At 42.2% G+C, this 12,652-nt stretch overlaps 1 protein-coding gene and 1 pseudogene across 1 annotated transcript in view; both read right to left on the bottom strand.

Annotated features, from left to right (window-relative positions):
- VWA3B (von Willebrand factor A domain containing 3B) overlaps positions 1-3,801 on the bottom strand; it is a 136,800-nt gene extending 132,999 nt beyond the window's left edge. Inside the window, 1 exon segment of the mRNA XM_025045043.1 lies at positions 3,571-3,801. The gene's annotated coding sequence lies outside the window, so the exon portion shown is untranslated.
- Positions 3,802-10,077: 6,276 nt separating this feature from the next.
- LOC112477862 lies at positions 10,078-10,195 on the bottom strand (annotated as a pseudogene).
- Positions 10,196-12,652: the final 2,457 nt, after the last annotated feature.

The raw sequence follows: 12,652 nt of genomic DNA on the forward strand, positions 1-12,652 counted from the left end.
ACATCTGTGCCAGGTGGAGTGGCCACCTGAGAGCTCACGACAGGGTAGGAACCAGACTTCCGCAGAGCCCTGCTGGGATACATGGACTCTATCACCTTCTGAATGTTTTCTTCTCTGGGACTTTAATGTTGACTTAAATATTCTGGTTCATGTAGCCAGCTGTTCTGGGAATAACCAGACTCAAGGCAATATGCAACATATTAAACTTATCTAGACCTGCCTAAATATAGCTAGTGTCCACAGGAGGAAAGGACTGGCTTAACTGTAAAGCAGGCTTAACCCGCTCACACAGCTTCAGGCAGAGCCTGACAACTTGGGAAAAGATCAGAAATCAGCCGGAGTGTACAGTGCGTATGAGTGTGGTCTCTGGACTATAAAACTTTTCTTCGACAATGAAAATACTCCCTTTTCCCATTTTTAAAACTCTGTATTTCCTGGAAGTCTCGTGTTAATGACACGAAATTTCAGTCACAGAAATCAGCTGGACCCAAGCTAGGGAGGTTTTATAAAAAGTAGAAGTATTATTATTAGCGAATACTTATTTGACTCTATATATATTCTGTGTAGTATATATTTAATCCTTGTAATAACTTTATGAGGTAGGTAGCGCTACTATTATTCCCATTTTACAGATGAGGAAACCAAGACTGAGTGTGGCTAACTTGCCTACGATTGCACAGGAGGTAGGGGTGTGAGATTCCAAACAGACTCTAGAGTCTAGAACACAGAATGTTGTGGCCTTTATTATAATAAAAACAACCACAGCAACTTCCATTTGTTGGCCAGGTACTGGGTGAGCTTTTTATATGCACTGTCTCATAAATTCTTCATAACCACATCCATTATGCACTGCTAACACTTCACTTACATTTGAGGATTCAGAAGCTTCGAGAATTTAAAGAAGTTGTTCAGGACCCACAGCCAGTAAGTGACAGAAGCAGGAGTCAAAGCCATTTCCTAACCACTCTACAATTGTTATAACTGACCTGCCTGACCTACAGTCTGAGCCCACGGACAGACTGCATTCCAGTAGCACTGCTCCCCCTTAGGGCTCCTAAGTCCTCACCGAAGACAGAGCTTCCTGGCTCGTCATCTTCAGGTTTTTAAAGATAACAATTTCCATTTTAAGGTCTATGTGAATTTTCATTGTCGGTATACGCTGAATTCCAAAGGTACACAAACTCGTATTATTGGTGAGGATCCTTCTTCTTTCTACAAGGGCTCAATTTGATGAGAATGTTACAATAGTATTTGGAGAGCATCATGCAAGAGGAGGGAAGTTTAGAATGAAAACTCTGTATAGGTCCATTCCACTCCTTTAGGTAAGTGACCTCCCCACTCTATGGTGGCACCACCACCTAAGCGCCCTACCTCCCAGGGCTGCTGCAAGGCTACTGAATCCTCCAGCTGAGGCGCATGACTCAATTCCTTTTGCATGCACATGACTTAAAAAACAACAACAAAAAAGTCGTTAGGATCAGAGAACCTATATGAGTCATTCTGATTTAGATCTTGACCTTTAGGGCTTTTTTAGGCTGAGACTTCCTGTATTGTTGGAAATGAAAGTAACTGAAAAATGGAACTTATCCAGAGAAAACAAGGAAGGAAAAAAAGGGCATCTCCAAGAAACAGGATCATCCTTCTTGAAGGGATAAAAGCTACTGTGCCACAGCAATGCTGCCAAGTGGCCTGAGAAACAACCCTTCTACACACAGCCCACCTGCTTTACCACATCCAAGCTGGTCCCCAGCCATCCTATGTGGAATCTTAGCCTTCAAGGCCCATTTCAAACCCTGCCTTCACTTAGCCTCTCCTACCCCCTTCACCAACCTTCTGCAGCCTCCCCCGGGGAAAGCCCTGGCTTTTGCTCTGTCACTTCACCAATGTGGCCTTGGACACGTCAGGTTTGTCCTCTCTAGACTGAAAGAAGGTTCAATGCCTGCTGGGACAAATTATATGAATGTCCTCAGTACACTGCCTTGTACACAGCAGGCACTCTGTATGGGTGTTGAGTTGAATTAAATTGATGACTCCAAATCCTGATTTTTCCAACAAGGCAAAGATTTACAGTTTTAATATGGCTAAGATCAGGAAATAGTTATCTCTTTAAACAGAGACATATTTTTTCTGGATATTACTATATTGTTGTTATTAATACTATTATTACCTAGGATTTCTTCATCCGAGGTTATTACAAACTGAGGAAGTAAGAAACAACAAACCCCAGTGCCCTAAGCACTATCTTAATGGCCAAAATTTTGGGGACATAGGAAGAAATTTCCTAAATGGAAAGAGGAAGTATAAATGAGAGGAGGAAAAAAAAGGAAGTGAAAGTCTGATGACAGACAGGCAGGCAGAGTTTTGGAGGAAAATGGAAAGATTAAGCTGGCACCAGTGCAAAGGCCCCAACCAAAGGAACTAGGATGGGGCTCCATGTACAGCCAGCCGAGGCTGCTGGCATCTGCCCGTGTTGGGCAACCAAGAGGTGCCCCATGGCTGCCCTGGGGTTAGCAACTATGGAAGTCTTCATTGCTTAAGAGAGTAGGTCCTATGTGGCCAGAGGTCAAGGTACAATGCACAACTTGAGTCCATCAATTCAGTTTAAACATGTCATATACTTCTACCTGCTTTATTGTCAACACTCAAAACTTCCTATATCCTTGTTAGTGTCTGAAAAACAAATGTGGGCTAAGTGGATATATCTTGTGATTTATGTGAATTTTGAATTACAATTGTTCCAGAAAGAAAGAAAGCTGGGATGAAGTCCCATGGTACCCTGCTGTAACTCTCCCCAAGAAAATCTTACCCCCGCCCCCTCCGTTCTTCTGCCCTTGAGGGTCAAGGCTAAGCTGTGGTCATTTACTCAAGTAATGTGGGCAGAGGAAAGGAGACTGAAATGGACTGAAAATCTGAGAATAAATGGGGTGCTGTAAAGGGAAGGTCATTGCTAAGGAAAAATAATAATAATAAAAGAGCTCCCAAGATGAGAGGAAAACTCTACCAGGGGAAAGTAAATCTAAGTTCCGTTCCCATATGTAACGAGCAACACAGAGTGGGGCTCATCTTAGTAATGTGACCGTGACAACCATACACGTAAGCGAAGGAGCCAGCAGCCTTTCCAGGACAAAAAGCTGTCACAAGGGCTGATCCAAACACATGGGTTTCGGTTCTAGACTATTCATATTATGATTGTTTCTCACAAATAAATTTCTCCTGGTTCTCGCATTGCCTCCAAAGCCCAGGCGGCCCTCACCTCACCACTTCGGCCTCTGACAGGGTCGGAACTGGGAAGGGGAGGTGCGGGAGGTTAGGGTGGGGCACGGGGTGGGGAGGGAATGAGATGGAGGGTAAGGGGTGGGAGGAGCTCCGGGGGAGCAGGGCCGGGTACTCTTTTCCCGCCCTGACACTGGCGCCAAACACTTTGGTGAGTCTGGGCAAGTCGCGGAGCTTCGCCCAGCCTGTTTCCACAACTGTAAGTGGGGGCAATCCAGCTCGGAACTTGTGTGATTGCAAGATTTCTCTCAGCACCTCGGAGGTGCTGGCGTGGAGGGGACCGCATCCCGCACTTACGAGGTTTCTGTCAGGTGAAAGCCAGGCGGTTCCCGCTCAGCAGCCGCTCTCCCCTCCTCTGCGGGCCGTCAGACCCGAGGGGGCGGGGGAGGGACGCATCCTGCTAGGTGATAAGCAGCAAGCCCCGCGAGCGAGCGATTCCAGCCGTTCGACTTCTGTGTGACCCGAGCGCAAGGCGCGCGGCCTGTTGACGACGGCGGCGCCGCGGTTGCTCGGACAGCACCAATTGCTGTGCGGTTCGTCCTGCCGGTCCCGCCCACAGAGCGCGCGTCCTGAGGGGGGCGGGGACAGGGGCGGGGCCCCGAGGCGGGTTCTGGGCGCGGTCCCTCCAACTGGCACCCGGAGCAAGGGCACCCCGCCAGCTGATTCGGAGAAAGGCACTGTCCCCTGCGCTGGCAAACATAACAGACGAATACACAGACGAGCTCTGGTAGAGGCTATGGGCGTATGCGGCACACACTGTAGATGTTACCACTAACTTATGTATGTACTTTCCAACCTGCAGAAAACTTTTTAGTCTTCACTTCAACGCTGTGAAGAGCGTTGTTTTATTTTACTGTTCAGGGAAAGAAGCTTAAAGAGGGAGGCAGCTGGAGCAAGGGTGGAACTGAGACCGAGGCGCTGTGACCTGCACTTTTGCAATTTTGAGGGCAGGGGCTGCAGTTACCAAAAATAAGTTTATCTATTAGTTATGAGGATTCCTAGAGGCATTATTTTCTTCATTCAGCTTTGTTTTTAACCCTATTTTAGTTTTACCTTATCCGATCAAAGAGCTCGAAATTTATGCCTGTGATTTTTCAATCACTTGGAAATACAACTGTATTTGTGAAAAGCATCTTTAAATCCTTAATAAAAGATCCCACAGGCAAATATATTGGGACATAAAATTGCATTTTAGATTTGAAAACTCAAGAAATGACCAAATCTTATGTAGGGTTTTAAGTCAAAGATCTAATAAAACATATTTAATATTGGAACTAAATAATTGTCCTCAACAGAAAAGTACTTCATTCACAGAGGTTTAGTTTTTCTGCATTCTTTCAACACTAAACCATTCTTTTAACTAAAAAGTACTGAAAGCTTTGATTGTATATCACAAATCATTCTGTAAAGTTATATGATTGTATGCGATTGGCCCTGCAAATCACACCTTCCAACCTCACCACCAAAAAACAAACAAAAACTCAACAGTACTAAAAATTCTGTTCAGAAGGGAGATAACATAGCAGCCACGCCCACATTTGCTAATGCCACATTAATCTCTGCTGTCCTCACCCTGCCAGACTCATATTCCTGGGATATGTGGGTGTGGTAGAAAACAGCATCCACACAGCCAAACCCACTGCCTCCATTGTCTTGCCAGGCAGTCCTGTTCCCACCTTCAGCTCGTGCATTCTGCCTTCCCTGGGACACTTGCCACTTACATGCAAGTAACTGCAGATGACTCTCTGTTTCTGTCAATTATGTTTATGGGTCTGTAAGCATAAATTCTTATAAAAATTTATAAACACTACTTAAATTTAGACAGATGATTGAGCAGAATTCTGGGTTATTCTGAAATATTACATAGCTGATATGGACTTGAGTTCAGCTAGCTATAGGATGGTTCACCTCATTTTTGTTTGTTGAGTGGTTTGGAATAATACCTTTAGCACCGTTGTGATATATCACTGTACTGAATTTTAACAAATGTGATTTGAATTTATATTTTACAGATCATTTGTATCCTACCCTCAACCTCAGTAATTGACACTTTTCCTATCAATCTCATCCTTAATGTCTAACCTAAGTGTGCCCTTCAGGGCCTAGATTATTCTTTCAGCCTCTTTGCCCACTGCCCACAATGCAAACTGTCCAGCAGAGATGCTGACCTGGTCCCTGCCTCTGCCCACAGATGTCTTTACTCAGACCACCCCCTTCACCAATCCTGCATTACTGAAGTTTGGGGGCCACAGCCCTCCAGATCTTTCAGGGTCAGCTCAAGTGCTTCTCTCTTCCATGGACCCTCCAGACCCAATCATTTCTCTCTACCTATTCAAACACTGCGTCAGTCATCAGCACTGCACTTTGGCAACTGCACAGCCTTGTGACAGCACTTACATTGTTATTTGACCTTTATGCTATTTACTTTTCAGGTTGGATGGTTTTTCTTTAAGCATGTCTATGACTGGCACTACTTGGCCTTATGATCATGATTAGAATTTGAGAGGAGCAGGGAGGGTAATAAATGAAATAAAAGGAGGAAAAGCAATTTTCCCTAACCCACCACAAAAACTGAGGCCAAAGAATAAATAGAACATTCATTCAAGGGAATTGTATGCATGTGTGAAAAAGAGTCTGAGATGGAATTCACAGAAACATTCCTAAAGAGGGAAGAAGAGGATGGAGAAAGTGGGGGAGCAGAGTAACGAAACGGATGGCAGTTGCTGGTGAACTTTGATTGGCACTGTCGCTCCAGGGTATTTGGCTGTCTGGGCCTGCCTGAGAGAGGTGGGTGGGAGTAGAGGGAGGCAGAGTCTAACAGACACTGTGTATATTGTCATGTTCTTCAGGTCAGTGTTTATTATTTGGGGAGTGAATGCAGCCCCCGGCTCTCAATCTAACACCTTTTGTGAGGGATAGAGCTTTTAGGCATCATGTCCTACCCTTGACAATGACTCTGTTCTGTGTTGATCAACATTTAATAATAATAGCTAAAATTTATTGAATGCCAGACAATATTCCAACCACTTTATCACTTTATTCAATCCCTTTGAAAGCTCGGTGAGGGAAATACTGTAATTACCCCCATTTTACAGATAAACTGAGACACAAGATTAAGCACCTTCTCCAAGGCCACTCGCTAGTGTAAGGTGGCTCCAGAACTTGAACCCAGGCAGCCTGCCTCAACACCCTTCCCCCTTAATTATACACTACATTGATCAGTTGTTGGATTTAGTTTTCCCCAAAAAAACGTTTTGTCATCTCAGTTGTACAGTGTTTATTTAGAACTAGATATAAATGCCACAATGAAGACCTCACTGGATTCGAAAGGATTTTAAATGGCGTAAAGCTGGTATATTTTCTAATTACCATTCCCTCCCACACTTCCTGCTAACCAATGTCTTTGCAATGTGGCCCTGCTTTCAAAGAACTGGATGCCTTTTGGTCTACTATCACATCCCAACAGCTAAATTAAGAAGAACTAAAGAAAGATACTTTATTTAAACAAAAAGTTTCAGACACTTGGAAATTTAAAAATTGCCTTCGAAACAGATGCTCATACTAAAAGCTGCTGAAAACAATACTCCTGGGATGAGATTTTGATCCTAAGGACGTGATATTTAGGAATGGGCCTGTACCTTGCCTTGGCCCTGTCATCCTCTTTCTGTGACTCCTCAGGAGAGGATACACACACCTGATGATGGCAGTGGACAGGAAGTCATTTCTTTATTTTAAGTCCCTCTGACCCTAGCATAGGGCAACCTGGCAACCCCGTATGGGCACAGGGCTTGGGCACAAGTCTAGGACCTCTCTTCTTCTAAGCTCAGATCTTTCTACCAGATCCCTGCCAAGTCTAGAGAGACACACATGTGGCACGGCTCAGGTGGAAGGAAGAGACAGAAGAGGTCTGTGGCAGGCTCTGGTCTGGCTGCTCTCTTTTCCCTTTTGAGAATGAGCTAAGTGCACCCAGGTGTGTCTCTTCACACCTGTAAACTTGTCACCATCAACATCCTGGAACCTGAGCCAATCAGATCAGTATTCCCACTTCTTGCAGAGTGAAGAAGAAGAAGAGGATTAACATTAGAAGAATTGGGACATTCTCATAGATGAATCTAATTATAAGGATCCTAGGGAAAATACCAGCAAATTGAATTTAGTAGAATATATTTTAAATTATTGTTTTAAAATCCATAAAAGCACATGCCTTTCTGCCAAGCAATTCCACCTCCAGGTTTCCTTGAGAACACACAAGGGTGTTTCTTGTAATAGTAAAATAATGGAAATCATCTAAATGTCCATAAGGCAGTGGTTGGAATGATATTCTCATTGTGATATGATAGCAGTTCAAAAGAATAAATTTATTTGTTATAGTCTAGAAAGATCTCCAAATATACTGTTGAGTTTTTTTAATCAAGTTGCAGAACAAATACGTGCAATAAGTGCATTTTATGTTAAAAATATGTTTGCTTCCACTCATAGCCCACTGGCCAGAGCAAGTCACATGACTCCACTTAATGACTACAAGATGAGGAAATATGGGGAGCACAGGATAATCACTGGGCAGAGAATTTCTCTCTGCCATATAAGCGAAGGCTTAGACTTTTGGAGAACAACAGCCAGAAAGAGTTGCAGGCACACTCAGCTTTCCACCATGCTACGTACATCACCTGAGGAAATGAAGTGGGGAACAGGCTGCCTGGTAGAATGTGGTGGCAAGGGCACTTGAAATATGCAGAGAGCCGGGAAAATACACACACCCTGCAACACACACATATCCTACAACACATACACACATGTACATATATACAAATCCAGTTTCATCTAAAACTATATACTAAGATTTGCTTACTAAAATAGAAATGCTGTCACAGAGACAAGTTTTATAATATTATATACCAAGGGCTTTTGTAAAATGTTAATATAATAATGATCATCTGAAGATTATCTTCTGACCAATGAATTAACCAGGTTCTTGAGTCATTAACCAATAGTGCAAGAATTGCTGATTTTTAACTATGGTAAAAGTTTAAACAAGAGTCTCAGAGAGTCATTACCTAAAAGCCACTTTTTATCCTTTAAGGTCCTCTTTAATTGAAAAGAAGGTTTTAAAGGAGTACATATTCATAGGTTTTTTTCCCTCCATGGAGAACTTCTCTAACTTTGTGATGAATGTCAGCTCTCTTCCTTTGTGAAGCTCAAGCCTCAATCTCTAATATCCCAGTGCCCTTGGACCTACCCAAGACACTGGCTCAGCAGGCCAGTAAAGAAGCATCACAGCAGCCATGCTCAGGGGCCCAATCACTGCAGAAATCCACCCCCTACCCCAATCCATATTTGACTTTTAAAACTACGTAATGGAAGTAGAATTTTAACCTGAGTGGAAAGAGACCTTTGTATTTACTCCTCCAGGAATGTTCTTCCACCAGATAGCCATGTGACTCACTCTCACCACCTTCAAATCTTTTCTCAAACGTCACTTTCTCACTGAGGCATTCCTTGACCAAGGCACTGAAAATGACAGACAACCCCACATCCCCCACTAACTCTCTGTCTACCTTCCCTTTTCTTCACAGCACGCATCTCCACCTAACTTCTATAATAATTATGCATATTCTCTGTCTCTTCCCTATGGGATGTGAGCTCTTGAAGAATAGAGATCTTTGTTCTGTTCACTGCATGTTTGCGGGGCCTAGAATAGTGCTTGGCATGCAATAGCTCCTCCAGGCATCTTTGTGAAATGAATTAAGATGTGAGGAACCTAAATCCAGCTTGTTTTCTTTTTAAAGGATATTTCTGTAGAATAACCACTTCATCAGACTAATTAAACTAATTACCTTTACTAGATAATCCACATCGAAAGACTTGCCTTCTTCTTCGTAAGTAGAAACAGAGAGTCAACCATGGTGAACCGGTGGGAGCTCAAGATCAGTTTCATTGACTGTAGCTGCCATAACAGGCAAACCCAGAAATAGACAATGGGCCAAACACAATGGAAGTTAAAGTCTTGCTCGTGTAAAGGCCAAAAGTGACACTTCTGATCAGCAGGTTCTCCAAGCAGCGATCTGGGGACTCCGTTTCCTTATGTCTTCTCACTTCGCCATTTTTACCATTGACTTTAAAGCTGCTTGTCTCCTCAAGCCAGAAGGGAAATAACACTGGAAAGCAGCAGGGAAGGTTGCTACAGGCTAAACCCAGAAGAGGCATTTCTTTCTTTCACTTCAATTCCACTGGCTAGAATTCAGTCTCATGACCACACCAACTACAGCGGAGACTAGAATATGAGGTCTAGCTGTGCACCCAAGAAGGAGAAAGAAATTTGGAGAAAAAAACAGCCAATCTCTTCCACAGACTCTCTTAACCAGCCTCCCCTCAGCATGTTCACGAGATTAACCAGCCTGCAGCACGCTGCCCGAGCACAGCACTGCAGCTCCCAGAACCAGGAAGGCAGACATTCCAGGCTCTTCTCCAACCAACTGAACACATCATGTCAGATGTGTTCATGCTCAAATTTACTCATGCTTGTTAGACCTTTATTACATAATTTAATTAAATGTTATAAATTAGTGAAAAACAAGTGTTACAAGAGAAAAGGTTCTCATTTTTGTACAACTTAGGATGAATGCTTTGGAAATACTAGACGAAAATGAGTCTCTAAATTACATTGCTATTGACCTAGGGATGGATGAAACCCCGGTAGATGATTGGAAGAAGGTACAAACACTTATATGAATCTAGAAGTATTTTGCTCTCCAATACATGTATCTTTACATCTCTATCTCCACTTTATTTATTTTATTTTTTTAACGCCTACAGCACCTGGTCTCCCTAGGTGGTCTCCCATCCAAGTACTAATCAGGCCCAACCCTGCTTAGCTTCGAGATCAGACGAGGTCGGGCACATTCAGAGTGGCATGGCCATAGACACTCTATCTCCACTTCAGAGAGAAGGAAACAGGGGATCATTGTTGTCCATGGTATGAGTGTGATTTTTGAAAGAAAGAGGAGTAACTCTCAACAGTCAACAAATTATTCAAAGACAAAAGCCTTGATTCTATTAAAAGGTAAGTTTCAGAAAAGGATAAAATCATGACTCATTTAGACATAAAAATGAATGCATGTTAATACCCTATTAAACTCATCAAACAAAGGAACCAGGCAAATGTTATAATTGCTTCAAAGGAAAAGAAAATATATATATATATAAAGTAATGTTGAATTAAATGTGCAAATGAACACAGACTGGCTTTTCCACAGGGGCGAGGGAAGCCCATCCCTACCAGACAAGACATAATTTGCACATCTATCAGTTACCTATACGGTACAGATTTATAAAATAGTTCCCATAGAATCAATCTGATAAGGCAAAAGAGTACCCTATAGACAATGCATCATTTTCCATTGAAGTATAAACATTTTTTGTACAACTTGTTGACACCAGGTAGCCCCTGGACACCTGCCCAAAAGGATTCCACATGGTCAATAGGGCTCAAATTCATAACTAGAGTCTAGCAGCCATTGTTTACAGAAGCCTCTCACATGTGCTGCTTTTCAGGAAAAAACCATAGGACTGGACTGTCAAGCCTCTTCAGCTGTGTTCCTGCCATCTGATTAGACCCTTATAAGAGAGCTCCTGGGATTGAAATTCCACCAATAGAACTGAGACTTTCCCTGTCTAATTGGAGTTATGCAGCTGTATACTCATTTGCATTATTATCAACCAATCAGAGTGGCTCCATTCCAACCAAGATGGTGTTATTTGGACCAATCAAACTGTGAGCATTTGGAGTCCTCATTTACATAGCAATGGACCAATCAGGGTCCTGGGGCAGGCACACTTCTATATAAGACCCCTCTTCCTCGTGGCAACCACTTTCAATTTCTATCAAGGAGATGTTTCACTAGCTGAGAAGCTGAACCTCCCACAAGGTAACTGGAGCTGTAATGCCTAAGCCTTCTCAGGCCCAAGCTGTGTCACAGCCCAGGGGTATTATAATTGAGCTGTTTTCCCTAAATGAAGTCTCCCTGCTTCCCCATACTGCAAATTGAGGATTCTTGATGGCATTGAATTGGTAGTGAAGACCTTCAGTTGACAAACCCTAGATCAAAAGCTTGAAGAATGCCAAATTAAAATGAGGTATGTAAGAGCGTTCTTTTTTTAATGATTCCTATGTTTTCAATTAACTGGTTAACAATTAGCCCCAGTCCCTTGAATAAGAGATATGCAGCCATGATAGATTTTCTTTCACTGAACAAAGGGAGTAAAGAAAGGTTTGATGTTTCCTAGTTTAAACCAAACCAAACAAAGCAAGAATTATCTTTTTAAAATGTAGTAACCTGATAAATGAGTCTTAAAGGAGAAACAAAGTGAAGGGTACTAAGAACTTTTTATTATTTTTGCAACTTCTGTGTATCTATAATTATTTCAAAATAAAAAGTTAAAAAAAAGAAAAGTCAAAAATACAGCACCAGAAGAGACCCACAAAGATTTCACCTTATTTTTCTAGTAAAACAATTAGAAGATGGTCTGTGAGGAACAAGTAAGGCTTGCTCTACATTCAAGGCTAAGAATTATCAAGTTTCACAGGAGATAGCATTTCTCTGCCCAAAGAAGGCAAAACCAAAATAGCCTGCACAAAGAAGAGTGTGGAGAACTTGAACCAGGTAGTAGTAAATCTTGGCAGGAGATGGAACTCATTCATTTTGTATACTGTCAGACATCGAAATGAATAGTGGCAATAACACCAATGTCAATGTCCATTTCCTGGATTTGGCGATGTACTGCAGTTATGTGAGATGTCACCACTGGAGGCCAGGGAAGAGTACAGGGAACTCTACTATTTTTACAACTTCTCATGTCTATAATTATTTAAAAATCAAAGTAAAAAAAAAAAAAGGGTAGTATATGTTTCAAAGTTTATATAAATGACCTTATCTATTTGGCTGATTATATCTTGTTCTTAACAGAAGCAGAATTGTATTTCCTCTGTGATGTTGAGTCGATTGTAAAGTCGGATGCATTTGAGGGTAAACGCTGGCCAAGTTTGTGTTAAAGTATAATTTTGAAAGTATTGAAACTTTCTCCATCAGTGTCTTAAGGATCATCATAAAAAAAAAAAAAAGCAGAAATGCTTTTTATACTTTCAGGGAAAGACAGACCCAAGAAAGAGCTTCTTTCTGCATACAATAGTCAAAAGTTTAGTTCCCAGCAAAGAAAAAGCTTGTGATTGTGTCTCTTCTCTCTGCAAATGTTTTCAAAGTCAAAGACTTGCAGGAGATATTTTTTCACATGCATAAGCCTAAACCTAGACTAGGGCCTGATTGTGAAAGGAACATGAGATGCCCAAGACTGCCATCATCCCTGATACTGGGCACTCAGTATT

Source organism: Pteropus alecto, unplaced genomic scaffold, assembly GCF_000325575.1.
Source record: "Pteropus alecto unplaced genomic scaffold, ASM32557v1 scaffold223, whole genome shotgun sequence".
NCBI lineage: Eukaryota > Metazoa > Chordata > Mammalia > Chiroptera > Pteropodidae > Pteropus > Pteropus alecto.